Here is a 27,079-nt window from a genome sequence, read left to right on the forward strand (position 1 = left end):
GATTTGATGAGAAAGCAGCGCGAGCTCCCTCTCTTTCTCCCTTCGCAAACGGCGATGGCGTCTGGCAGAGGGGCAGACGAACAGTGGTGGTGCATGCAGCAGGATGCGGTAGCGATGGGACGCGAACGCCGACGGGGCGGCTTCCTTCCAGCAGCGGCAGTTGGACGCGACTAGCCTCCCTCTTCCTGCAGACTTTCTCTCTCTACGGATCTGCTTCGACGGCGGCTCCAGTCGCGATGGCGATGAGGCTCGATGACGGTGACGCGATGGTGGCAGCGCGGACAGCTCATCCCCCTCCACTAACACCCTCTCCCCTCTCGGATCTCCCTCTTCTCCCTTCCCCATTTCTTTCTTCCTTTTCTGTTCTTTTGTTCTACTGCTAGGTAAGGGTAAGGGCGGCTAGGTTTTTGGTGAGTGTGTGTAAGGGAGTGTGTTGTGTTAAAAATTAGGGTTAGGATTTGTATATTGAATTAGTGATTTTTGGGTTTAATTTGAGTAGGAAAAATTTTAGTAAAATCTTTATCTTTATAATAATACAAATGGGGAAATATTCTGCCATATATTAACTATCGAGAGAGAATTGTAATTTTGAATTGTTATTTATTTGGAATTGAAGTAACGGAAATTAAATATCATTTCGTACCATATAATATATAGAATGGCTTAAATTTACTCCGTGACGATTTTAAAAAAAATTAATAGAAGAAGTAAAGTATATATAACATTTTAATAAAATAATTTTTATGATAATTTAATATAGTGGAAAAAATTAATAACATGATAGAAGTAAATTATTATTATTATTATTATTATTATTATTATTATTATTATTATTATTATTATTAAAATTTCAAATTTTAGTATAGGTCACTGATGAGCGGATATTTTATACGCTTTTTGGGGGGTGTTTTAATATAGTTTTTAGTAGGATCTAGCTACTTTTTAGTATATTTTTATTAGTTTTTATGCAAAAATCACATTTTTGAACTTTACTATGAGTTTGTGTGTTTTTCTGTGATTTCAGGTATTTTCTGGCTGAAATTGAGGGACATGAGCAAAAATCTGATTCAGAGGCTGATAAAGGACTGCTGATGCTGTTGAATTCTGACCTCCCTGCACTTGAAGTGGAATTTTTGGAGCTACAGAAATCCAAATGGTGCGCTCTCAATGGCGTTGGAAAATAGACATCCAGGGCTTTCCATCAATATATAATAATCTATACTTTGCCCAAGTTTAGACGATGCAAACTGGCGTTCAACGCCAGCTTTCTGCCTTATTATGGCGTCAAACGCTAGAAACAAGTTACAAACCAGAGTTAAACGCCAAAAACAGGTTACAAACTGGCGTTTGACTCCAAGAATAGCCTATGCACATGAAAGCTTCAATGCTCAGCCCCAGCACACACCAAGTGGGCCCCAGGAGTAGATTTCTGCACTACCTATCTTAGTTTACTCATTTTCTGTAAACCTAGGTTACTAGTGGAGTATAAGAACTACTTTTAGAGATTTATTTTGTACCTCATGACATTTTTACATATGAAGTTGTACCTTTGACGGCATGAGTCTCTAAACTCCATGGTTGGGGGTGAGGAGCTCTGCAGCGTCTCAATGAATTAATGCAAGTATTTCTGTTTTCTATTCAATCTCGCTTGTTTCTATTCTATGATATTCGTTCGTACTTCAACATGATGAATGTGATGATCCATGATAATCATCACCATTCTGAATCTACGAACGCGTGCCTGACAACCACTTCCGTTCTACCTTAGATTGAACGTATATCTCTTGGGTTTCTGGCTCACGAGTTTGACTGCCTCTCCTGACAACAGAGCGTTCAATCCGTGAGTCCAGAGTCTTCGTGGTATAAGTTAGAACCAATTGGCAGCATTCCTGAGATCCGGAAAGTCTAAACCTTGTCTGTGGTATTCTGAGTAGGATCTGGGAGGGATGTCTGTGACGAGCTTCAAACTCACGAACGTTGGATGTAGTGACAGACGCAAAAGGATCACTGGATCCTATTCCAACACAAGTGAGAACCAACAGATGATTAGCCATGTACATGAACCCTTTTCACTGAGAGGACGGCTGGTAGCCATTGACAACGGTGATCCACCAACATATAGCTTGCCATGGAAGGAGACCTGCGTGCGTGAAGAAGAAGACAGTAGGAAAGCAGAAATTCAAAGGACAGAGCTTCTCCAAAACTCCAACCCATTCTCCATTACTGCGTAACAAATATTCCTTTCATGCTCTTTCACTTTTCACAATTAAAACTAAGAACCCTATTAATATCCTGACTAAGAATAATAAGATAACCATAGCTTGCTTCAAGCCGGCAATCTCCGTGGGATCGACCCTTACTCACGTAAGGTATTACTTGGACGACCCAGTGCACTTGCTGGTTAGTTGTGCGGAATTACATAGTGTGAGTGTAATTTTCGTGCACCAGTCACTATAATAAAACAGCATTTTTGCGATATTTTTTTACTGTTTACCGATGGTTAAAATTTTTTTTCGAGAAATTAAAAAAGCATCACCAATTTGCGCATGCTAGGCGATATGGTGATAATTTTGAATTACTGTTAGTAAAGAGTATCGCTAAATTGTTTGTGAGGATTTTGGAACTAAAAAATCGAAACTAATTTATAACATTTGGTAGGATATTTTTTATGTTATATTTAACAATGATATAAAATTGTCATTAAATTATTAATTCTTATGATATTTTTTCCTATATTTAGTGATTAATTTAATCCATCACAATATATTTAGCGACAGTTTAAAAATGTCATTTTTCATTACCCTTATATTTTTTATATTTAGTGATTATTTTAAACTATCACAATATATTTAGCGATAGTTTAAAATCCTTATCATTTTAGTGTTAGTGACCAAATTGAGAAACATGTTCTACAATAAAAATAGAATAATACTAATATAAGAGAGGCATAACTATATCTTTAACAAAAATAATATTGATATTTATTTCAAACGTTTAAAATAAAATAATACTTTATTCTTTTATGTCTAACCTGAAGTGACCACATAGTCCAATTGTTCAAAATGAAGATATTAAGGAAAGAATAATAGTCATGTAATATTATTATCATAGCATGGATGATAAAGTGTATTGGCTAGCCATTGTCATTGATAATTGATATTAAAATATTATAACGAGAGCAATACGTACCATCGTTAACTTTTCATGAATACCAACATTTATGTACCCTTTGTAAATACCAAGTTTTATTAGCTATATGCTATTAAACTTAACTATATTGACTTCTGAGAATATAATAATGACAAGTTAATAACAGAGGATTATTAACTGAAAGAAGGGTTAGTTAATATGTATAATGAAATTAGTGTTTATAATTAACCATAGAACTCACATAGAATGAAGTGACTCTTTGAATTTCTCCCACTTATGTATAGTAGTTCCACAGCAGAAATGTACTCTTACCGTAAAAAAGATATATAATAAATAATTAAAATTCAACTGTTAAATTGATAACAAAAACATTATATAAAATCAGTTATATATGTGTATAAAAGAACAATTACCAAATCAACTATTCGTATAAAATACATATTAAATTACAAAATATACATTACAAATGAATTAAACAACACATGCATTTATATATAATATATAATGTTAATTTAATGATTAATTTTTTTATATGCATATAATATTTTTTATATAAAATATTATTTTATATAATTTTTTATACAAAAATAATCTCTCTCTTTCTCGCTCTATATGAAAATAGTGGCATAAATTTGCACCTATATATACAACTCTTCATTTCTTGGAGTTACACTTGCATATTAAATTAAAAAAAAAAAAGAGAGACAGTTATAGAAATTGAGTATTGGGTAAATGGCTAAGTTAACCATGAGAAACCTTTTATCAGTTTTTCTTTTGATTTCAGGTTGATTCACATATTATTATTATTATTATTATTATTATTATTATTATTATTATTATTATTATTATTGAACAAAAATAAATGTGTTCTATATATTTTGCAGCGGTTGTATCAATGATGAGCATGGAAGTGGCTAAAGGTGCGGTTTGTGAAGAACAATGGCAGAGTCCTTATTGCCACAAATTTGACACTTGTCGTCCAGAGTGTTGGCGAAATCATCCTGGATCCATGTCATTTGGGCGCTGTGAAAATCATCACAATTGTGTTTGTACCTATAATTGTTGACCATAATATATATTAAAATTAAAATATAAAATATATATTAAAATATAAATATATATTAAAAATAAATTAAATTATATATATTTATATATAAATATATTAATAATTAATTTTAATAATTGATTTTAGTATATAAATAATATTTTTTTAATATTATATATAGAAACAAATATTTAAATAATAAAAATATTATTCGTATACTAAAAATAATAGTTATTAAAATCAGCCATCAATATATTTATATATAAATACATATATAATTTAATTTATTTTTAATGTATATTTATATTTTAACATATATTTTATACCAATAACAAATTTTAATGGCTAATTTTAGTATACATAAAACATAATCATTTGAATAATCATCACTGTAAAATTGATTAATCAATTAAACATAATTAAAAAAATAAATCAGGTTAATTTTTTTAAGCCTGGACCAACAACAAGCAAGTCTGGGCCAAGTCAAACGGCTCAATAGATGTTTTTTTTTTTTTAGTGTTTATTTTTTCTTTTTGATCCATAGTCTAGTGGGTTTTTTTATTTTTTAAATAAAAATTAAATTTTAGATATTTTGATCATAAAAATTTTGGTATTATATCATAAAATTATTTATTTTAAAATTTAAATTAATAAAAATAATACATAAATAATTACATTTTATTATCATAGTAGTTATATATTTATTACAATATAATAATTTATCTTTGCCTACAACCACTTATACTACTCTACTACTAATGGAAGAACGATAATCATTTAAATTTTGTAAGACTAAATTTTATATAGTTGTTATAAGACTAAATTTTGTTCCTCTAGTCACAATAAAAATTCGTGTGTATGATGGATTTGTAACTGTATAGAAGATGGATTTGCAAAAATTAGAAAATCAGGAATAGAGAATAATGAGTTCATCAAAGAGAGAGAATGATTTAAGAAGAAGAAAAAATATCTTGACATTTTACATTCACATATCCACTTTAATTATTTTTCATGTTTATATTTTTTTAATAATATCTAATATTCGAGCTTATTTTTATTAATTGTGTCAAGTTCAATTATACTCATCATTATAGGATTCTTGCTAAATATACAACTAACATAATAGTATAAAAGAAATATTGATGATTTCAAAATCGTTTAGACACTATGAAATGGCATGGATTTTCAGCTATATATACTGCCCCTCTATAAATCAGTCTCATGTCTTGCTAAAACTGATATTATATCATGAAATTATCTATTTTAAAAGTTTTAATTCATAAAAAAAATACATGAATAACTAATCATGTTTTAATTTACATATAAATGAATGTGAAGTACTTGGTTAAATTAAACATGTTAAATGAAAAAAAATTACTATCATATCTGCGACGAATAATTTTTTGTTTGTCGAATTGAGAGATATCGTGAATAAAAAAAAATTATACACACAAAGAAAAACAAATAAGAGAAGTGTTTTATGTTTAATTTTTTTTTTGGAGATAACAATGATTAAATTTTAAACAGTTTTTATTTAGTTAATGATAAGAATTCTGATTATGTAATGAAATTATTTATTTAAAAAACTTAAGCTATTAAATAGAGAATAAATAACCATACATTTAACAATCATGACTTAAAAAAATTGGGTTTGGTCAGTATAGAAATTCAATTCTCTAAATTTTAAATTTTTATTTAAAAAGATAAAGTGTGATTTTATTCTCTAAAATAAAATTTCAAATTGAGATCCAAATCTGTCAGTAGGTGCCTAAGAAAGCAAAAAATGTTAAAGTTTTAACATTTCTAATATACTTTTAATATATTAAATGCATTAAAATTTTCAAAATTTATTAGTATTCGTATATCTACTTAACAAAAAACATTAATCTTAATATATATATATATATACACGCAAACATACATTATATTATAATAGAACAAAAATGAAATTGAATTGAATTTAAAATTCATTTTAAAAGTAGAGAATGAATATCCACATGTGTATATATAACATTATTACAAGCCCCCTTCCATTGTATTGTATACACAAGATATCAAATCATTAAGAGTTATTAACGCTTAATTAGTATTGGATAGATGTCTAAGTTGACCATGATAACCCTTTTTTTACTTGTTCTTCTATTTGAAGGTTTATACGCCATTCAATCAACTCCTTCAAATTTCATTTTCATAGCTTATTCTTATTATCTTGCTTTGCATCTAGAAAATAAATTATCAGCTTTTCAAATTGTCTTTCTATGTTTTGCAATAACATATACACACACAAATGAAAAAGTACTTGAAAGTTGAAAGCTTGGATTTCTATGTTGAAAGTGAAAATTATAATGAGATAATTAAACAGCATAAAAAATAAAATGAAATTATAAAAAAAAAACGGAAAAGAGGTAGGGTGGTAGTTAACTTCAAATATATATACCTAAATCATATGAGGACTTAAAAACTAATTTCAATACAATAGATAGGAACCTCAATTCTCTTTTATTTATTTATTATTATTATTTCATTGTTTTGTTCTCTATATATTTCATTTAAAATTATTTTATTTGTATGTAGGTGTGTTGGTGAGAATAAATGGAAAATATTGTGAAGAGCAATGGGCTGATGCATGCATCGAAGGTGGAGTTTGTGTAGAGTTATGTGAGAGGCTTCATCCTCCGGCTCCTTCAACATTTGCATATTGCATTCCTCCCTATTGTCATTGCCACTATTATTGCCATCAGTAATTTTAGAAAGAAAAAAAATTAAAATTTATCATATTTATTATTTACTATAATTAATAAATATTAAATAAAATAAATTTTTGTTGTGTTTGGTTAATTTTATTTTGTTATCAAATATTTTCGTATTGTCACCGATAATTTACTTTACTACCTTTGGGATGAGCACGGATAGCGGGTATCCGATTATATGAACCCGAATCGAACTAATTAAATTGGTTCTAGAACCAATGAGTAATCGGGTCCAATCCGAACCAAACCAATAGCTTTTATTAGTGATTAGTTCGGATATCAGTTCTGGGGATGCAAAACCCGAACCAACCCGTAAACCCGATCATATATTAATTAAATAAAAAAAATTGGTGTTTAATTAAAAAATTTGTATTTTCATTAGATAAAGATTATTCACTATTAATATGTTTAGATTTTAATGAGTTTAGTTTTTAATGTATTTGGTATTTAACATGTTTGGATTATTTCTATTGATGTTATTGTTGAATTTTTAAGATAAAAATTTAGTTTTTTTATCAATTTCAAAGTCATCGAGTACCCAATTACCTAAACCGAACTAAAATACAAATTCGAACTAAATCGAACTAATTATATTTTAATCGATTCGGTTCTAATTTCATCTTAAACCCAAATTAAACCGACCCATATTCACTCCTAACTACCTCAACGGAGGAACGGTAATCACTCATTTAATCTTCTATATTTGTATTGAAAATAATTGTCCCATTATTATACAAAGAGTTATCCAAAAACAAAAATTAAAAAGATTTGTCCTGCTTTTAATACACTTATGGATTAAGGAAATAATTAGTTATATATATGGAAATGTGTAATTTCAATTTATTCTGTGGCTGGATTAAAATTTTCCTTGTTCTTTAATTAGTTTTTATAGGGCGAGGTAGACAAATAAATTAATATCCAAATTCTAACAACAAATTAGATAAGTTATTTGCAAAGGAAATTTTAATTCTTATATATATATATATAAAAACAAATCTTTGTTACCGAAGGCAGTATATTTATTATCAGGAGATCTTGTCTCCTTTATATAATTTTATAGAAATATTGTTATAGCTTATAGGACTAAATTCTGGTCCTCTCTCTTAGTCATTATGGTTTTCAAGTGAATTAAGAAGAGAGAGAGTTGAATCAAAGAACTACTTTCATAGTTTTATAGCAAATTTGATAAATCAAGAGATTTTAAATTGTCTTCACTTGAATATGTAAAATAGATCTGAAATAAAAGTTGTAGAGGATAGGAAAAAAAAGAGTAACTTCTTAATATATTCTGATTTAATTACGAAATACAATGTGATTTATGTTATAATGATAGTAGAATTTTTATTATAATTAAGATAGATTACAACAATCACCAATTTTAACAGATCTAAACTCTTGTAATATACTTAAGTTATCCCAAACTTATTAATTTACTTAAGTGCTAACCCAACTTAATTAAAGAGAACTATGCATGTATATTTTAAATCCAACACACTTTGAAAATTAAATACTCAAATAAAAAATTAAATAACTTTTGTATGATTTATTACTCTCTTTACCTTTTGTATATCTCATCATAGGCTTTATATAGACAAGAGAAAAAAAAAGGTAAAACCACACTCAAATAACAAGGAATAAGGATTGTGTATATAATGAAATTATGTATGAATCAGTTGCCTTCTTTCTTAAAGAAATTATCATATACAGAGCTTAAAATCTCATTTTTAATGTAGGAAATTTTTTTCTTTTTATCAACCTAGCTGTTGCACCTTTAATATTTTCGCCGTTGGTAGGAGAGAATCTTTTCTTCTTTAATTTGTTCTTCAATTTCAAGTTCACCAACTGTCTAATTATATGTGATATGATTCTTGGAGAAAATCCCAAAAGCTTAAGCTGATAGGAGAAGATAACATTAATGGTTATATCTCTAACATTTTCCCTCAAGCAAGAGCCTCTCTTTTGGGTTTGCTTGATTTTCTATTCTTTTTTACTTTTGGGGTTCTCCAAGGATCGAACTCTTGACCTTTTGGACATAAAGATCTGATACCATGTCATGAAACCACTCATCCCAAAAGCTTAAACTGATAGGAGAAGATAACATTAATGGTTATATCTCTAACATTCCCCCTCAAGCAAGAGCCTCTCTTTTGGGTTTGCTTGATTTTCTATTCTTTTTCACTTTTGGGGTTCTCCAAGGATCGAACTCTTGACCTTTTGGACATAAAGATCTGATACCATGTCATGAAACTACTCATCCCAAAAGCTTAAGCTGATAGGAGAAGGTAACATTAATGGTTATATCTCTAACATAAATTAAATATATGGTACCACTCATCCCAAAAGCTTAAGCTGATAGGAGAAGGTAACATTAATGGTTATATCTCTAACATTCCCCCTCAAGCAAGAGCCTCTCTTTTGGGTTTGCTTGATTTTCTATTCTTTTTCACTTTTGGGGTTCTCCAAGGATCGAACTCTTGACCTTTCGAACATAGAGCTCTGATACCATGTCATGAAACTACTCATCCCAAAAGCTTAAGCTGATAGGAGAAGGTAACATTAATGGTTATATCTCTAACAGAAAATTCTTCAATCAATTTGATGGTTTCAGTGGCTAAGAGAAGGGGGGTTGAATCTTAGCCCCCTTTTTGCTTGATAATACTTGCTGACTTGTCAGACTAATTCTGGAAACTTTAACTCTTTTTATCTCTTCACTACACACGAGACTTTTTGTTTTGTCTCGTCCCTAGCCACGAGACTTTTCTTTTTGTCTCGTCACTTGGCATGAGAAACTTCTGGTTTTTGCTCCTGTGTTGTTGAAAACAGAAATGGAGTAGAAAAGATAAGAAGATTGCACCCAGATATATCCTGGTTCGGCTGCTAAGTGCAGTGCAGCCTACATCCAGTCTCCATCACAATCATGATGGAATTTCACTATAATCAATCTGATTACAACTTGTAAAGTGCTAACCCAACTTACAAGAGGATTTCCACAGAATCATGATACACAACATAGATGAACAAAGGACCTCTAAGACATCTATGGCTTTTTCTTTTAATTTTGCTCTCTCTGCCTTTTTCCGCTCTATGGCTTTTTTATACAAACCTCACTTGTTTGCCTTTTTCCATGAGACTCAAGACATGACAAAATTAAACAGAAAAATTACAAAACAGAGAACATTGAAGGAGAAGAGAAAATTGTTAGCTCAGGTAGCTCTGAGAACTCTGTGCCTTGCACTATCAAATTTTTCTCCTTGCTCCAAACAGTGGTTGTCCACCCTTATTATAGAAGAGGGGAGCCTCCACTTATTGAAGTCAAAACCGAACCAACTTCTTCCTCCTTCAACAAACCGGTTCGGCCACACACAGAGAGAAGAGATAAACATGCAATAACCAACATGCAATTACCTCTAGTCCTTCCTTGATCATCACTCTTCATCAATCCGAGCTCTCCATCCTTTGCTTGCTCTCCAAAATGGATTTCTGGCCCTTGATGCTTGATGATGATGATGACTTCATCTGCTTCAATCTCTGCCTCAACCATCACTTCGCCACTCTAGCTACTTCCTGTGGTGGTTGAGCAGAATCAAAGACAAGCCATGCTTCAAGAATCTCCCTTGCTGGCCGAATCTTCATCTTCCTTTTCTGAGCATGAAGAGCTCGAGATTACCTCACCAAATCTAACCACATTTGGTGAAAATCTCAGCCACTACATACTTTACTTTTTCCTACCATCATTAACTTGATGGTCTTGATGCATGCAACTCCTTCTTTTTCTTTGTTGATGAGCACGGCGTCCATGGTTTACTGGACAAAGACCGAAGAGGAAACAAGAAAGAGATGAGAGAAAGAAAAGAATCTGAAGAAAAGCAATACAAAGTGGTTAAACAAATTAATTGAGAATAGCTTGCTTTTACTTCCCTAGCTTAGAGTGGCGTGTTTGTCATAATAGCCATCAATCAATTCAGCTGAATTTTTTTCTCTCTCATATTCCCCATGCATTAATTAACAATGTAATAGATTTTGAAATCCATCACATGGTTAAAGCTTGGTTCCGTTGGAAGCACTTTGCTTTCATTTTTCTTTGGTTTCGGATCAAGATTGGAACCAATTATCATTAATAGAATTTGGGCTTGTAACATTGAAATTAAAACTGGCCCATTTGGTTAACATTTGCTTTCCTGATGAAATTGGGATCAAGCAATGAATACATAGGAAGGCTTATAGAAACAAGATTTTCTGGCCCATCTGGTAAAACCGTTTCAGCCAAAAAATCTCACAGCAAGAATTACATGGGACTGAAATTTATTTTATTGGGCTTGAGATCTTTCTTTTTATTTCGGCCCAAATATAAAACCTGCACCACAAAATTATTAATTAACATATGTTAACTGAAAATCCACTTAATAATTTTGTAATTAATTATTTCAATAATGTTTGTTCATCATCAAAACTAAATTAGAGTTTTCCAAACTCATCACAATTGTTGTTTTGCATATAGTATAAAATATGGATTAGTAATTAATTGTTTTCTTTTTCTTAAATTCATACTTGAAGAATTGTAAACTATATATACTAAAGGCCAATCTTCATGAATGAATTTTTCTTTTTCAATATCAAATTTAATCATGTGGAATCTTCTCTTTTTTTTTTTGATAAAAATATATCACAAAAAATACTAATTTGTTTTGATATTTGCTTTCTAAATATTAGAACCTATCAAATCTTTTCTGCAACATTCAGAATATATAACTAATATACTCAATTAATTATATTTCAATTAAATATTTATCGTCACAATAAAAATGTATGTCCAACCGTGCATACGACGAGCCTTTGCTAAAAAATACAACATAATAATAATAATAATATAAAAGAAATAACAATTGATGATTTCAAAATCTTTTAGACATTATGAAATGGCATGGTTTTTCACCTATAATTATATATATATATATATATATATATATATATATATATATATATATATATATATATATATATATATATATATTTATATATACCCTCAATTGCTCCTCCAAAGTTCCATCCACAAAAGATATCAAGATTAAGATTATTAATTAGGAGTGTGCATGCACATGCTGGTTGTAAGAAAAATGGCTAAGTTAATAACTTCCACAAATACTTTCTTACTTGTTCTTTTGGTTTCAGGTTCGCCATTCCTTCATATCTCAAAATTTTTTACTTATCTACTTCTGTCTTTTTTTTTTTTTTTGGAAATAACAGAGATCAAATTCTAAATTAGTAATAGAAAGTTTATAAATAATTATATTTCTAACAATATTTTTTTATATGTCCTTGATTAATCTATTGAAAATACAAGTATTTACTTTAATTTGTGAAAAATACATATTTATTTTTATAATTTTGTAAAAACTAAAAAAAAATTAACGTTTTCTATCTTTATTTTTTTATTTCACTTTTTATTAAGAAAATTCTAAGCACATAAAACAATGAGGAAAAAAAAAACCAAAATCAAACCAAACAAGCCCTAATAATACTCTAAATCAATTTTTTATATTATTATTATTAATTGTGTTTTAATATTTTGTAGTGGTGTTGATGAGAATTAAAGTGGTTGAAGGTGACGTGTGCCAAGTAATTTGGGATGATAGCTTTTGCGATGAAGAAAAATGTTGGGTTAAATGCAGTACCAAACGTGGTTCCTCGGCCTATGGCTATTGCAAATATCCCAATTGTGTATGCAAATTCATTTGCTCTAAAAAACACTAATTACAATTTGCTTCATCTTTAATTATACCTAAAACTATGCATATGCAATTACAAAAGGAAGAAGATTAGATATTTTAATTAGATAATCCACATTGAATGTATTTCTAGTGAAATTCTTTTTTTTTTAAATGATTGTTGTATGCATGAATGTGACTCCATGTTGTCGTTAATTCCAAGAATCTAAAGTTGACTGTTGATACAAAATTTAATCGGCCTAAAAAACCTTTAGTTAATACTTTATTTTTTTCAGAAAAATTAATTAATAAATCAGTTTCTAATTTTTATTTTATTATATAAATTAATCTAATAACATTACATTAATTAAAAAATGTAGACTAATTAGTCTCACGATGGTAGTTAATAAAGACATAAAAATATTTAATATTTAAAAAAATAAAAAATCTCTCTATGTATTCGAACAATTTAATATAGAGACTAGTTCGCTATAAAATATTTAATAGTTAAATTTGTTGAAAACTAAAGTATACGACAAATTTCTTTCTAAAAGTTATCTGCAACACCATCCGAAGATAGCAGCAGTAATTTTTATGGCCTTGCCATGATTTTGAACCATTGCTAAATGGTTTTAGTTGCACTTAATCAACCACCAATGCAAACTTTGCGGCAAACATTTTGCGGCAATTATACCAACCTTGCTAGAAACTGCTTCTAAACCCAATATTATAGCGGTGGAGAATTGTGGCAGTTTGTTAGTGGTGGAGTAGGTTAGACTATCCAACAGGAGCTCATGGTTTGATCGTTATAGACTTGACTCTACTTAGCTCGTTTTATTAAACAAGTCAAATTTGAGTTTTTATTTTTAAGTTTATTAGTTATTAAAAAGATCAGATCATAGATTATGGTTTTAAAAAAATAGTCTAAAATTAGGTAAGATTCTAACTTTTTTAATTTAAAAAAAAGCTTTTGTTTATGCATTGTAAGTATGGTTATGAATTTATGATATGTGACTAACAATTAATATATAAATAAATTGTCATTTATAAATTGTGAATAATAAATTAAAGAATGCATTTAATGTTAATTTATATTTTTTAAATTTATTATTGTTTTGAGATATAATTCACAAAACAGACTTTTTAAATAGATTCATGTGCTTATAATTATCGAGGTTTTAAATAAGTCGAATTTGAACCTGAAAAAAACCTATAAAATATAATAAATTTAGACTTGAACATATATTTATGACATAAGTCATACTCATCTAAACTAAAGCTTGACTTGATTTGGCCCATTTTCATCTCCTACAATTTGTAGCCATTTGACAAATTTAAAATCTCTACATAATTTGGTGGAGGTTTGTAACCACCTCAAGATAACGATTTTGCGTTGGGATTATAACAGCCGCAATCAACTATTTTGGTTTTAACATTGTTTGTGGCGGTTCCTTCAACTGCTGCTATTTGTCCTTTCTGTTTTGGTTATTGCTTTATCATTTCAATTATTGTTGAAAACTTATTATGTTTTGCTCTAATATTCAGATAAAAATGTGAAAAAGAAAATACAAAAAAAAGATATTACATATATATATATATATATATATATATATATATGTACCTGCAGAATTAAATAGACTTCAATTTAAATTAATATCTATTTTCTGATTTACTTGAACTCATAGTTATTCATCCAAAGAACCTTTGATTCTGTCAGTAATTTAATCAAATAACCTTTGATTCTCCTCTTCTTGGGTTCCATGACCCGATTGTTATGCATTCTAACGGAAGAGTGATTTAGGATACTCTCCTAAATTTTAGTATAGGTTAATTAAAACATATGCTCAAGACTAACCATTTAAATTAAATATATGCCAATGACTTCAATTAATTAATTACCCATTTTTCAAGTTCTATTCTTTCACAAATAAATGTACATTTCGAAAATTAAAGTGATGTTAATATATATTTTTTTAATCAACAACTAATATTCTCGATCTTGTTAAATGATTTTCTGATTATTTTCCTTAGTAATAATATATTGTAAGTTACTTTTAGTCAGTGTAAAAGGTTGAAAGTGGATATATATAATTATCGAAAATGCAATTCGTACACTAAAATCAGATACCAATATATTTGTATATAAATACATATATAATTTAATTTATTTTCAATATGTATTTATATTTTAACATATATTTTATACTTATGACTGACTTTAATTTGTTGGCTAATTTTAGTATACACGTAGGACGTAGCATAATCATATAATTATATATATATAAAATTAGAGTAATTCTTCGCATACAAGCGATTAAGGCTTGTAAGCCTTACAAGTTCAATTAAAACTAACGCTCAAAACACGCTTCCAACCATTCTTCTTTCTCTTCGTCTTCTCCTTCTTCTTTTCTTTCGTTTATTGCCTTCTCTTTCTCCTTCTTCTTCTTCTTCTTGCTGCACGTTCTTCTTCCTCTTACTCCTCTTCTTCTCCTTTTCTTTCGTTTCTGCACGTTCTTCTTCATCGTCTTCCTCTTCTTCTTCATTTACGTTCTTTTCTCTCTGTTTTATTTTTTTTTCGATTTTTCATGGTGAAATCGTTTTTGAAGAAGAAGAAGCAGTAGAAGATGAGGAGGAGAAAGAGAAAGAGTTCTGAATTATGCATAAGATGTATTTTAACGAATTTTGGGTGTATTTCTTTAAATTCTTTGGGTGTATTTTCTGTAATCCTTTGGGTGTATTTTCTATAATCGTTTGGGTGAATTCCTGTAACCGTTTTGGTGTATTTCTGTAATCCTTTTGGTGTATTTCTGTAATCATTTTGGGTGTACTTTTGTAATCGTTTGGGTGTATTTCTGAAGTTCCATTATCTTCAAAAGGATTACAGAAATACACCCAAAGGATTACGAAAAATACACCAAAAGTATTTAAGAAATACACCCAAAATTCGTTGTATAATTCAGAACTCTTTCTCTTTCTCCTCATCTTCTACTTCTTCTTCTTCAAAACGATTTCAAAACTTGATTTCAGAAATCATGAAAATCGAAAAAAAACGAAGAGGAAGAGGAAGAGGAGGAGGAAGAAGAAGAACCATTCTGAGTGTAGCGCTTTGAAAATAGGAAACGTTGAATAAACGTATTAAAAGGCCTAGTAACTTGTAAGACTTGTAAGTCAAAAAGACTTGTATGTGTAGCACTCCTCATAAAATTATATATGATAGTTAATTGATACAAGTTCACTAATTATTTTGATCTTATTTGAGAGATGGAATTTATTATTCCGTTAAAGGCATAAATTCTGTTGTGATTAATAAGAGATGCAACTATAGTTGCATTCACAAAGGGATACCTTGCAGTATCCAAAGGCCCAGAAACCATATTGCCTTTTGCATTGTTGAACACAACTATAGTCATAGATGCCTTCATCACAACCTGCATCATACCAAACTACTTGACATCTCTCACCTCCCACTTCACTTGTCATCCACACAACTGTAAAATAGTCAAATAATTAGATATATAATTATTTAATGTGATTTTTAGTTAGTAATTTCATTTTTTAAAAGAGTGTATTTTAAGTTAAAAAAAAATTCTTGTATTGTGTAAATAATGGACATTATTTTATATGTATGGATATATATTTGTGTGCTTCTATCTGATAGTTTAAATTTTTTAGGATAGATAATTGGATAATTTCGTACAAAAAGCAAAGTTTAAAAAAATATATTTCACTATAAAAATTATATTTAGTAGCAAATTTTTAATGGTAATAATATAATGATCACTATATATCTTATTTAACTTATGTGTTTGCGATAATTATATAATTTTTACCTTCATTAATTTTTTTTACGATAAGTGTATAGCTATCGTTAAAATGTTTTGGTAATAAAATATAAGACAAATAATATCTAATAATTATTAGTAAATAATTTAGTCATTATTTTTATTGCTGTTAAAAAAAGTAAATTTTTAGTAGTGTTTTGATGAAAACATTAGTAATATTTATTATATGGTTATAGAATATGGATATGAATTAATTATATACCATTGAAAGAGAAAGTGGAAGAAAAAATTAATTAATTTTTGAGAAATCAAGATATCACAAACCTGAAACCAGAAGTACAAGTAAGAAAATGTTTGCGGAAGTGAAGTTAGTCATCTTTCTAGAAATGCAAGAGCAGTGAAAATATATAGTTCATAATCTTAATTAATGTCTTGTGTACGTACGCAACTCCAGAAATAATTTTAGTAGAGGGGGTATATATATAAGTGGAGATTCATTTCACAATGCCTTTTTTTTTTTAATTAATGTTTCAGTTTACTCTATATCTAAGTGAGGGCCCATCCGCACATTCATGGTTTTTTTTTTATGTTGAGAGATTAAATAGTACAAAATTTAGTCGGGAAAGTACGAGAAACTAATAAAATATTTATATAATTTGTACAATAGAGGTTTATAGAGTATTAGAAATATAATCATTAATGTTACCTTTTTTCATCGGTTGAAGCTTTTGGGATGAGTGATATCATGACATGGTATTAGAGCGCTAGAACCGAAAGGTCAAGAGTTTGATCATTAGTGAACTCCAAAATTAGTTTAATTTTTCGAAAATATGTTTATTATCCATAGTACTCGGATGATTATTCTAGATAGTATGAAGATGTTCATTTTATAACTCAATAACCCATTATACATATTGTACAAATAGTCCATTGTCTCCCTAGTGGGATCCAATTTAGTCCTATCAAAATTTAAAGGGATAGTAACCAACTTGGGTTGGTCGAATAGCCAGCTCACTCGTCCGTTTAAGTAAGTGTCGGGAGTTCGAACCCCGCCTTGTGCATGCAGCAACTCATTGGCCAGCGGCAGACCCTTAAATGGAGCTCAGATCCGCGACAGATTAGTCCTTAACCTGTCGAATTGGAGTATACTGTTTGGGTAAACCAAAAATAAAAAATAAAAAATTTAAAGGGATAGTTATTAAAAAAAAGTGTTTGGTACTTATTATTATGAGATCGCTTCAAAAGCTACATCATTTTGCCATTTTAATTTGTTTGAGATATAATTATTAATATTAATTTTTTTATTAGTTTAAATTTTTAGAATGAGTAATTTTATGATATAATATTAGAATTTTATGTCTGAAAAATCAATCTATAGTTCGATTCTTAGTTAATTACTCAAAAAAAAGTATAAGACAAATAAAAAATACCTATGCAAAATCAAACAAATTTAAAATAGACTCTTATTTAAGAATAAATATTAGAGATATAATCATTAATATTATCTTTTTCTATCAATTTAAACTTTTATAATAAATAATTTCATGATAAATTTAATCCCAATCACGTAAGATCAACTAATAACATTTATTTCTTCTATCTATCTTAATAGCTAGTTATCGTTCGCCCATTTTCTTTTCATTTTATTTAATATTTTTTAGATTTAAGTATTTTGTATGTCAATATAATTTTATCAAATTTTTAACTACCTCCAACGATTTAAAATTTTAAAATTGGATTTATGTACCAAATAAATTAGAACCCTACTAATAACAAGTTGCCTTACAAAAAATCCACTATTAATCAAACTTTTTCATGTGACTAAAATGGGATGCTGCTGCTACACGAACAATGGAAATATTGTTAGGTCACTGGCCTACAAATTTTCACATTTTAGACAATTATACCGGACAATTATAATACATATGTGTATTATAACTATGAGTCTTACTTCTCTTAAAAATAATATAAATAATTTATAAATGTAAAATGTTTTTATTTTATAAAAAATTTAGTTAATATTTATTTTAAGAATACGTAATAAAATTACTATTAATAAAAAAAATTAAATTTTTTAATAAATACAAAATAAATATATTGAAAATTTAAATATTTATATTTTTAGGAGACAAAATAGTTAAACTCTTCTATAAACTAGCCTTTGAGATTGTATTGGAGCAGTGGAGCAGCAATTAAGAGGGGATAACAATTAGCCCTTTTAAAAAATTAATGTGGATTGTCAAATAAAGGAAAACTTTAATAATATAATTAATTTTTTAAGTGCATGTGTCTTCTAGTTGTCTTTGGTGGGACATGATATAGACGTGACACATAACTAATAAGAAAGTTAACGCATTTAACACGTTATTAGATTTCTTAACTATTTAATTCAGAATTAAATTCCAACCGTGTCCAGAAACTTGAAACAAAATTTTGATAGGCAAAAATTTAATAATAATATTTATATTAAAATAAAATTTATAAATATAATTATTTTTTAAGTTTATAATATAAGAAACAGTTAAATAAAAAATTAGAATATTATATATATTATTCATAAAATAATTTTACATTTTTATTTTATTTGATGTGTTGTAAAAATTAATAAAAATTCACTTAATTTAGTTCAAATCCAACATATTTTTAAATTGAATCTGAATATTTTAACTCATAATAAAATATTTGAGCTAATTAAACTATTTTTTATTTTTTTAAAAAAATATTATTAAATTTTTTATAAAAAATTTAGGAGATTATAGCCCATTGTTTTAACTAAGTTCCATCCTGTGTGAATGTGAAAATGAGCTTTTGTTTTAAATACAACAAAAATAGCACAACAACATTAAAAAATATATAATATTATTAGAGATATAATTATTTATCTATCTTATTTTATTAATTTAATTTTTTTAAAAAATAATTTTATATAATAATATCATAAATTTTACATATATAAGTAGTATAAAGTTCCACTTATTGAATCTAAAAAAGAAAATTCAGCATAAAAAAAATTAAATAAAGTCTATACAAAATTCAAAAAACAACTAAAAAAAATTTCTTGCGTTGGGTCACTTAGTATTTAGCATCAAAAGTTAATGAACGTGTATATATATTGCTAATAAGCTGAATAACATCAGCAATTGAATAAATAATTAAACTTGGAGCTTATGAATTTATGAAAAAATTAACCAAGTTATTCTTCATTGCAATAATTCAATAGCAAAATAATTAAATTAATTTAATTTTCGCTATCACAAATAACTATAATTTTAGACATTTTAGATATATAACATTATTTCTCAAATAAGAATATTGTTGAAATAATAAAAGGAAAAAGATATTAGTACAATATTAAAAATGAGAAAATAGTGAAAACTAATTAAAATAATGTTACAATACTTTTACTTATCATAATTTCAATATTTTATTCGTTTCATAATTTAAGTGAATATTTAAAAGTTAATGATGAAGCTCGTAATCCTTTGGTATATACGAAACGTTAATGAAAATACATATTTAAAACTTATTCTTTTAGATGTTATAAAATCTGAAGGTTGATATCACTTACTGTGGGTTTTGTATTGTTGTCAAAAGTTATTGAGCTTTTTAGGCTCTCCAAAAGGGGATTTTTTATTTTTAAAAAATTAATTATTTATCAATTTGTATATTTCTTTTGAAAAATTTACCATTTTGTGCATTCTTCTGTATTGTGTTAAAAGATAGCGAAATGCGTGTTAAAAGTTTGGTCATATTTTGCTGGTTATAAGCATTTTGATGAAAAAAATATTAGATAATTAGATTTTTAATTATATAAGTCTTTTGTATAAAAAATTTTAATTATTGTTGAGTAAAATGAAAGATTATTCGTTTTTTAAATTAGTACGTAAATTTTTTTTTTAATAAAATTCGTCTTTCGAATATTTTAAATTAATCGTATTAGTCCATCCGTCAATTGAGATCAAATCAATCCTAAATTGAGGGGATCTTGAGGTATTAAAATATCTCAATTTAAAATTGATTTGGTCTAATTTTATAAACTTATCATATTAATCACTAATTAAAACTGTAATATGTGTTTTGGTATCACTTAATGTGTCATATTAATAAATTTGGGTGCCATGAACAACGAAAGGGACAGAAAAATTAATATGACCAACTTAAAATATTTGAAGAACGAATTTAAATAAAAAATATTTTTAAAACTAATTTACAAAATGAATGATTTTTCAAAAACGAATCTTACTATTTACTCTCTTTAGAGTTTAGCAATATTTTATCCCGATCTGAATACATATGGTTGGAAAATGAATACATCAATAGCAAATGGTTAAAAATGTAATAGTGTTATTGACGATTTGAACTTCTGAAATAATATTTTGAAATTTTTTGGCAATTTAAATCCAGTGCTAAATATAACAAAAATATCATAAAAGCTGTGTTAACTTAGCGACGCTTTAGTACTGTCGCTAAATATAATAAAAAACCACAATAAAATTCTTGTGATTTAGCAACGATTAGACACTTTAAAAAATGCTGCAAAATGATTTAGTGGTGGTTTTACACTTTTACTTGTGGTTATCTAAAATTGTTGTTGAAGATCCGATGACGCTCAAATTAACGCCAAGTTATATTATCTTTTCATATTAAACCAAGTTTTATTAAATCAATATTGCTATAGTTATTAAACCTAATAATAATTCACCGGCCTTTATATATATTTTAGGATACCCAATATAAAATTTAAAGAAAAAAATATCAATTCATTTAAAATCTCACAGATGTTGTTGCAAAATGCATCTCTTCCTATATATACCCAATCCTTCTGATCTACAAGAGTGGAAATTGAGAAGTATAGATCCACTTTAATTTGCTTAATAAAATTATGGCTAAGTCAACTTTGTCACACATATTCTCACTTGTCCTTTTGATTTTAGGTTCATCAATCTTCACATTATTATCTCGTGCTTATTTTCTCCCCACTTTTCATTCTTTCTTATAAAAATATATTCCATTCTTAAATTTATTCTTTCTTTTCACTTACTATCTATCTCCTTCACTTAAAATGGTAATTATAGCGAAAAAAATATTTAACATTATCTAATTGTTTTTGAAATATGCAATTTCTTAAGACCAAATAACATTTAAAAGCTAGACAATTATTTTGGAAAGAAAGAAATATATATATGAAAAATTCAATGTTCTATATAAAAAAATCTTCTTTAATTAATTTAATTAATTAGCTTTGTTTAAATATTTTTATTTTCAGCAATCTCAATCAGAAATCAAGTAGCAAGAGCAGCCAATACAGCATGCGTAGAATCATGGAGTGATCTGAAAGGTTGCACCTCAGTTGGGTATCTTCCTTGTAAGCAAGAGTGCATAAGGAAATATGGCTCTGCTTCATATGGATATTGCGCAAATATATCACATTGTATTTGCGTCTTTGTATGTGTTCTAATTAATTAACTATTAATTAATGAATTCATAGAATTTGTCTATGTTTACAACATGTGGGATTACATATACAAAGAGAAAGATTAGATATTAGAATTTAAAATAGGTCGAGCTTCCTCCTTAATCTCTAAATGGATATATTTTAGATTTTAAATAGGTTCGTGAAAATGAGATATTTAATATTTTCGATCTGAAGTATATAATAAATTGTCACGTTTAGTTAATTTAATTTTTTTTCATTTATTTAATTTATTAAACAATTTTTTTAACGATCTAATCCAAGTATTTCAAGTTTAATAAAAGTATCTCAATTTTTAACTGAATAACCAATTAAAAAGCAAAAAAAAGTCCAAAATTAATGTTTTAATTGTCTAAAAATTAATTTTCAATTTTTAATTAAAAAATATTTATTTAAATTAAAAATTTAAAAGAATTGAATGAGCCCATTTAGTCCATCCAGACTTTCTTGGACTTCATTTATTTTTTTTGTCATCAAAACACAAAATTCTTTAATTTCGCAATCACAAATAACTATAAATTTCGACATTTTAGATAAGATATTTCTCAATTAAGAATATTGTTGAAATAAGAAAAGGAAAAAGATATTAGTATAATATTAAAAATGAGAAAATAGTGAAAATTAATTAAAATAATTTTACAATATTTTTACTTATCATAGTTCCAATACTTTATTATTCGTTTCATTATTTAAAAGTTAATGGTGAACTATGAAGCACAGACACTTGGTTGAGTTGTTGTGTCTGCGTGTCAGACACATTTCAGACACGACACTCGTTCGATATTCGTCCGACACTTGTATCTGCTGTGTCCAACCGTGTCTTAATAAAAAATAAAAAATTTTTGCCGGACACACTTGGACACACTTAAATACTATCACGTGTCAGCGTGTCCAGTCTTATTGTTAACATATATTCTTGAAATAAATTTAGATATAGTATATATTATTATTTATTAAAAAATACTTTAAATACTTGATATAATTAAAATAAAATATTAAAAATAATAAAAAATTAATTTATATTCCAATATCAATAAAATATTAAAATATCATTACGATTTATCTAAAAAAATACTTTATATTTTATATGTATGCGTGTCCCCGTATCTTATAAGATTTTAAAATTCGCATGTCGGCGTGTCCCGTACCGTGTCGTGTCCCGTGTCCGTGTCCGTGTCCGTGTCCGTGTCCGTGCATCATAGATGGTGAAGCTCGTAATCCTTGATCGGTATATATGAAACGTTAATGAAAATACATATTTAAAAGTTATTCTTTTAGATGTTATAAAATCTGAAGGTTGATATCACTTGCGGTGAGTTTAGTATTGTTGTAACTCGTCAAGAGTTATTGAACTCTTTAGGCTCTCCAAAAGTTTTTTTTTATTTAAACAAAAAAAATTATTTATCAGTTCGTATATTTTTTGAGAAATTTACCATTCTGTGTGCATTCTTCTGTATTTTGTTAAAAGATAGCGAAATGCATGTTAAAACCTTGGTCATATTTTGCTCGTTTGCATGGCAATGAAATATGAGCATTTTGATAAAAATGAATAAATTAGATAATTATATTTTTAATTATACAATTCTTTTATATAAAAAGGTTTTAATTAATATTGAGTAAATAATCAATTTCGTTTCTAAAAGATTATTCATTTTTCAAATTGATTTTCGAAATATTTTTTTAATCAGATTCTTCCTTAAAAATGTAGCATCTATACTTGATAAACTAAGTTAAAATGATAAAAGTTACTTTCAATAACTATAAGTAACAACAACTAATTAACGAGAATTATGATTGATAAAATAATTTTTAAAACTCAAAATCATTAAAATAGACATAAATAAGGAGAATTTTGATCATGAATTCGATTTTATATCAATAATTTAATTAAGAATAAATTTAAATATTTATTAAGATATAAAATTATATTAGAGTTTTTTATTATGATATATATAAAATAATTTAAAAAATAATTTTTAAATATTTTTAAAAATATTCTTAATTTTTTAAAATTATAAATACAAATACATAATTTTTTATTTATACAAAATAAAATATATAAACTTCTGAGAACATAGATACCTATTCAAAAAATTTTATAAAATCAGGTCCAAGTGTATGTCCATTTTTTATAAACAAAGTTTTTTTTGGGTCCGTGTTTGAAAACTTTCTCAAGACACAGCAAAATGAATATTTAGCTATTAGGTTTTGGAAGATTTTGGTCTAGTATTAATTAGTCCATAAAAAAATATTAATTAAATTTTTTACAAATAACAAACGTCAGACATATTATGTTTTTTTATTAATAAATAATATAAAATGAAATGAAATTGTTTATGTGTTTTATTATCTATAACGATGTATTCTATTATTGTTATATGAGCATGAAAATAATGCCGTTTTAAACATTAAAGTATTTATTATTTTTTGAAATTTTATATAATTTTTATTAATTTTTTTATTATATTTATCACAAATCTTAATAAAATAAATAAAGTTTAATTCCAAAGATTATTATTTATGTAACGATCTTTTATAGATAAATAGATATGTAACTATATAATTAATGATATGCATAAATACCATCACTAAATTTACTTGATAAATTGACAAAAAAAAACATAATATACCCATTATTTATTATCTTAAAAAATTAAATTAATACCTTTTTAAAAGCTAATTAATCTAAAATCATAATTATGGTAGACCTATTTCTCACATTATTCTTAACTATATGGCTATATATACCCCCTCCTTCTCGTTGAGTTGCACATCTTCCCAAAAAAAAATAAATAAAACGGAGAGTAAGAATTATTCACATTTTTTCTAACTGAAAAATGACAAAGATAACTTTCACAAATCTTTTATTAATTGTCCTTTTGGTTTCAGGTTCATCAATCCTTCATATTCCATACTCTATTTTTTTTGTTGATTAAATTATTTATTGAAAATTCGACGTTCTAAATAAAAATATCATATGTTTTTTAATAACTCTGCTTTAATATTTGGCAGCTATGTCAACAACTATTCAAGTGAGCAAAGCGATGACGTGTCGTGAATTGTGGCTTGAAAAATCAGATCTGTGCAAAGAGTGTCAAGAGAACTGCACCAAAAAGTATGGCTCCGCATCTTCTTCAGTGTGTAGTTTTCCATATTGCGTATGCAGCTACGAATGTGATCATTATTAATTATGATTTTAATTTTAATGTAATAATGATATAACATATTTAGTAAAGTGAAAGTTGAGTTCAACAATAACTAACTCTAACTATTTATAGTAAAAGAGTGCCAGTTGTCACACTATAAATCACATAAGATAAACTAACTAATTCTGTTATAACAATCACAAATTAATCACAAGCTAACTAACACAAACTAATTCTGTTAACAGCAATACCAATACTAACCAATTTTGTTCAGTTAGTTTTTATGTCCGGGTTACTCACCTATAAATTTTCACATCTTAGACAATCGTATACTACGCATGAAGAGTGTGTATTCCAATTATAATTCTTATATTTCTTTAAAATAATATAAATGATTTATAAATGTGAGATGTTGTTTCAATTTTATAAAAGGTTTAATTAATATAGGTTCTAAAGACACATAATAATAAGATTACTATTGGTAGAAGATTTTAATTTTTTAATAAATACAAAATAATAAATTCATTAAAATTTAAATATTTTATATTTTTAATAAAAGATTTTTCAATTAATATATATTATTAGAGGACAAAACACTAAATTCTTCTATAAAGTAGCTTTTGAGATTGTATTGGAGGGAGCAGTGGAGCAGCAATCAAGAGGGGACACTAAATCAATTTGAGTTGGTCGAATGGTCAACTCACTCGTCTGTTTAAACAAGTGTTGGGAGTTCGAATTCCGCCTTGTATATACAGTAACTCATTGACCAACGGCAGATTTTTAAATAGAGTTCTGATCTGTGACGAATTAGTTCTTGACCTATTGAGTTAAGAGATACTGTGGACAACAAAGAAAAAGAAGGGACAGTAATTATCCCTTTTAATAATGTAATAATGTTTTAGGTGTACGTGTCTTCTAGATGTCTTGGGGGGGGGGGGGGGGGGGACATGATATAGACGTGACACATAATTTTACAATATTTTAGTTATCATAATTTCAATACTTTTTCCTTTCATAATTTAAGTGAATATTTAAAAGTTAATGATGAAATTCGTAATCCTTCGGTATATATGAAACGTTAATGAAAATACATACTTAAAACTTATTCTTTTAGATGTATAAAATAATTTAAAATCTGAAGGTTGATATCACTTGCGGCGGTATATAACTTTAACGTATTTTTTTATAGATTTTATAATTAAGATATTTATATTGGATTTTGTAAAAAATAAAAAGGATTCGGTCTAATATAAAAAAATTTAATATAATATTTATTATATTATATATATTTATATATAATATATATATCTATATATTATATATTAGTATTTATTAGGTTTTTTTTTCTATTAAAATTTTTATTTTCAGCCAAAACGTTACAGTAATAATTATTTACTTTATTATTTTTATTATAAAATGTTATTTTTTTATGTGCAATAGGTTTTTATATATTGGAGATATTTGTATTTATAGAAGTTTTAATTTTCGTGTTTACCCAAAAGTAAACCAACCCTTTAAACTACTACAAAAAATACTATCTGATTTCAAAGTGACACAATCTAATTCAAAGTTGTAACTTGTCAAGAGTTATTGAGCTCTTTAGGCTCTGCAAAACGAATTTTTTTTAAATAATCATTTATCAATTTGTATATTTTTTGAAAAAATTAACATTTTGTGCATTCTTCTGTATTTTGTTAAAAGATAGCGAAATGCATGTTAAAATTTTGGTCATATTTTGCTGGTTTGCATGGCAATGAAATATAAGCATTTTAATAAAAATAAAGAAATTAGATAATTCGATTTTTAATTATATATGCAAGTCTTCTGTAAGAATAGTTTTAATTACTATCGAGTAAATGGTCAAATTTATTTTTTAAATTAATTTTTAAAAATTTTTTAATTAAATTTATCTTTAAAATTTGTAGTATTTATATTTAATAAAATTAAATTAAAATTCTAAAAGTTACTTTCAGTAAGTATAAGTAACAACTAACAAGAATTGTGATTGATATAATTTTTAAAACTGAA

The 27,079-nt window shown here is 27.0% G+C and overlaps 6 long non-coding RNA genes across 6 annotated transcripts; 5 read left to right on the forward strand and 1 right to left on the reverse strand.

Annotated features, from left to right (window-relative positions):
* The first annotated feature begins 3,816 nt into the window (after positions 1–3,816).
* LOC140174929 (uncharacterized) lies at positions 3,817–5,256 on the forward strand. The gene is made up of 2 exons (XR_011865075.1): positions 3,817–3,934; positions 4,035–5,256. It is a non-coding gene; the product is annotated as an uncharacterized lncRNA (long non-coding RNA).
* A 957-nt stretch (positions 5,257–6,213) lies between these two features.
* On the forward strand, positions 6,214–7,033 carry LOC140174930 (uncharacterized). The gene is made up of 2 exons (XR_011865076.1): positions 6,214–6,344; positions 6,770–7,033. It is a non-coding gene; the product is annotated as an uncharacterized lncRNA (long non-coding RNA).
* Positions 7,034–11,974: 4,941 nt separating this feature from the next.
* LOC112712838 (uncharacterized) lies at positions 11,975–12,900 on the forward strand. The gene is made up of 2 exons (XR_003157917.2): positions 11,975–12,114; positions 12,518–12,900. It is a non-coding gene; the product is annotated as an uncharacterized lncRNA (long non-coding RNA).
* A 2,005-nt stretch (positions 12,901–14,905) lies between these two features.
* Positions 14,906–16,994, reverse strand: LOC112712839 (uncharacterized). Its single transcript, XR_003157919.2, has 2 exons — positions 16,757–16,994; positions 14,906–16,138 (listed from the first exon to the last, which is right to left on the reverse strand). It is a non-coding gene; the product is annotated as an uncharacterized lncRNA (long non-coding RNA).
* A 3,777-nt stretch (positions 16,995–20,771) lies between these two features.
* On the forward strand, positions 20,772–21,939 carry LOC112712840 (uncharacterized). Its single transcript, XR_003157920.3, has 2 exons — positions 20,772–21,366; positions 21,699–21,939. It is a non-coding gene; the product is annotated as an uncharacterized lncRNA (long non-coding RNA).
* A 2,697-nt stretch (positions 21,940–24,636) lies between these two features.
* On the forward strand, positions 24,637–25,163 carry LOC112712841 (uncharacterized). The gene is made up of 2 exons (XR_003157921.2): positions 24,637–24,794; positions 24,918–25,163. It is a non-coding gene; the product is annotated as an uncharacterized lncRNA (long non-coding RNA).
* The last annotated feature ends 1,916 nt before the right edge of the window (positions 25,164–27,079 follow it).

Source organism: Arachis hypogaea, chromosome 9, assembly GCF_003086295.3.
Source record: "Arachis hypogaea cultivar Tifrunner chromosome 9, arahy.Tifrunner.gnm2.J5K5, whole genome shotgun sequence".
NCBI lineage: Eukaryota > Viridiplantae > Streptophyta > Magnoliopsida > Fabales > Fabaceae > Arachis > Arachis hypogaea.